The sequence below is a fragment of the Pteropus medius genome, unplaced genomic scaffold (genome assembly GCF_902729225.1).
Source record: "Pteropus medius unplaced genomic scaffold, Ma_sr-lr_union100, whole genome shotgun sequence".
Taxonomy (NCBI): domain Eukaryota; kingdom Metazoa; phylum Chordata; class Mammalia; order Chiroptera; family Pteropodidae; genus Pteropus; species Pteropus medius.
In genome coordinates, this window is record NW_024347855.1 from 1,512,052 (window position 1) to 1,515,233 (window position 3,182).

Sequence of the window (3,182 nt, forward strand, 5' to 3'; positions counted from 1 at the left end):
GTTGCTAGTTGTATTGGTCAGCTCTGGCCGTCATAACAAAACACCACAGACAGGAGGCTCAAACAACAGGAATTTATTTCTTACAGTTCCAGATGCTGGGAAGTCCAAGACCAAGTTTCTGGTCAAACTGAGTCCTGGTGAGAACCTGCTTCCTTCTTTGTAGACAGCGGTTTCCTACCATGGTGGAAAGAGAGAAAGTGGGGGACAGAGCGAGCAAACTCTCTGGTGACTCTTCTTATGAGGACACTAATTCCGTCATGAGGACCCCACTGTCAGGACCTTATCTAATCCTAATTACTGCCCAAAGAGACCCATCTCTAAATAAAATCACATTGGGAGTTAGGGCTTCTACATATGAATTTGGATCCCTGAGGTGGGTAGGGGGCACAATTCATTCCATAGCGCCAATGATAGACTATTCATGAACAAGATTATTTTGTGCCAGTCTGCTCAAGCTTACTTACAGTTAGCTTTGGTGGTTTGTTGTGGATCTTTGAAGCTGATCTAGAGATATCAATAATTGTTTCATCATGCTAATGCATCACTGTCACCATCTCCATCCATTCAAGCCAGGAGTGGGCCATGGTCAGAGCTGTCCCAGGACAGCCCTGCGTAAACTCAAGTGAAGAGTTTCCTGGCCTTTGCTGCAGATACAGAGTGAGGATCCTACCCTATGTGAAGCCTCAGCCTTATCTAGGTCCAGTGGGAGAACTCAATAGCAGAGTTCTGAACTCTTTGTGTGGTACAAGGCATCCTGGCTGAGTGTATGAAAAGCTGTGAGCCTCCGGTTCTGGACTCCCCTGAGTTAGAGAGCATCTCACTCTCCCTTGGCTAAGACCTTCAAATGTGGTACAAGTGTCCAGAAGTCATAGACGGGGCAACACAGAGCTGTGTCTGCCCGCCAGCATCCTTCTCTCACTTAAGTCCTTTGCACAATCTCCTTTCAGTTTTGGGATAGAGTGAATGTGGTCTTGAATCAAGTTTGAGATCGTTCACAGCATCCTTGAGACTGTTCAGGGCCTTCTGTGCTCTGAGCACAGAAATTCAGACCTGGTACCCAACTGTACTTCTTTTTCAATCCACTGTGGTGCTCATAATGGAAGCATCCTAAGGGTTCTGGTTGGACACAGTCTTAGCTTCAGATATGGCAAAAATGAAAGTCAAAGTTATTCAGAAACCCAGAGTTGACAATGGGGTTTTTAAAGCCATTATGCTTCCCGCTTTTTCAGTAAGTTTACTAAGAAATGCAGACTCACTCACACACACTGGAACGCCTCCAAAATATAAAGAAGCAAAAATTCTTAAGTGTTAAACATTTGCTGGTGTCAAGTTTTATAGACTCCATTCACTGTTGTTTTTCTAGGGAGTTTACCCACACCTCAGATTGTGAAACAAGTTGTGGTTACTCTATCCAAGGCTTTGTCTTTCAATCTGTGAAGTTTGAGAGCATTTGGTTTTCAGAGTCAAACTTTTTTAGGCAAGATCGACTATGACATGCAAAACCATGAAAACCACACATTTCAGGAAATTTTTCTGCCTGATGAGTCACATTGCTAATCGACCTGTTTTTCCATAAAGTGCAATTAATAATTCATCCAGCCATTGTCAAACTTAACTCTATTGTCTTTGAACAGAATGTGAAATACCCATAAGTGTTTGATGCCACCATATTCCAGATTATAAAAACAACCAAAACAGAAAAACTCTTCTAAGAAGCTGGCTCTCGATGCCGGCCTTTGTGTTGGTGAAAAGGACACAGAACAATCCTAAAAAGTCTGGACACTGAGGGAGAGAGCCAGGAAGCCTGCTTACAAGCTCCTTCTCTATCACCACGTTGACAATGATTGAAAAGTAAATTGCTTTTTAATAAGTGCGGTATTCTTGGGGGGATGGGGCTAAAGGGTTAATTTAATGCTTGACCCATTAAAACATTTGACTGCAGTGAGAAGCTCACAGGCTGATCAGATGATTATTCTGCAGGAGAAGTGGTTGAAAACTGACCCTCGCCGAGCCAGGTAATCAAGAGAAATCGGCATCAAGGAAGAGATGTGGCCGGGGAGAGCCAGAATGGCTACCTGAGATTCTATTACTTGTCGTCTTTCAAGCATAATAATGAGATTATAGTAACCTTAAACTGACCGAAAACAGAAATCTGGCTGTCTGTCAAGTTCATTGTGTCAAGTTTTACAATCCAGGTCCGGTTCCCCTGAACATGCAATGATTACACTGGGAAGAAGGCCTCAACGAAATTCTGGTCAACGTTCAGGCTTGCTTGGATTTTGGCTTCTGACCAAGACACCTTTGTTCAGTGCACGAAAAACGCACTAATGTTTATTTTTTCTCACCATGTGATTCAAAAACTAATAATGATATAATATTGCCACAAACCTTTCCTTCCTCATGTGAGTCACAAATTTTCTGTGAGTCCTGAAAAGGTGCATCTGGCTCCAGCCCCACCTGCAAGCTCTGTGTCATACCCACCCCCATTATACACCCTGGAATTATCTTGTGTCCATGTTAACCCCACCTTCATAGAGAGGAAGAGGAAAAGTTAGGGCCCAAAATAAAGAGGTAGGAACCTCCTTCATTCTTGAGGAAAATGATTTGTCTTATTGCAAAGCTGTCTTATGTCTTGTTCAGTGGAAAACCAGCTGGGTCACCGTTTGGATGCCTATCATATTCTGTTGAGATGTCCCCTCCATCACAGTGATAGCTAACATTTCCTGCACAGACACTATTGCCAGGTACTGTCCCAGTCAGTTTGCACATCCCATCTCATTCAGTCCATACTTAGCTTCCTATGCTGGAGGTGCTACCATCAGTTCTATTTTCTAGTTTGAGGCGTGAGGGGTTCAATGATTTGCCTGAGTTTTCATAACCAGCAGAAGCCCTGGGATTTGGCCAGAGCCTGGGCTCCCAGCTTCAGGGTCACTGCCACCTTGGTAGCACTATAGCCGGACCTTAAAGACTGATTCTTAAGAGACTGATTTTTAACACTGCTTGTTCTTTTAAGCAACATAATAATTTAGAACAGCAAACAGAAACAATTCATAAATGGTTAGTCTTGTAAACACCTTGCTTTGTAAGAAGTGACTCCATATAACTCTCACATCTCTATTTTCAGAGGTTGCTTCTATAATGGTATGGTTCATATCTGTAATTTTATTATTTCAGAGACAATT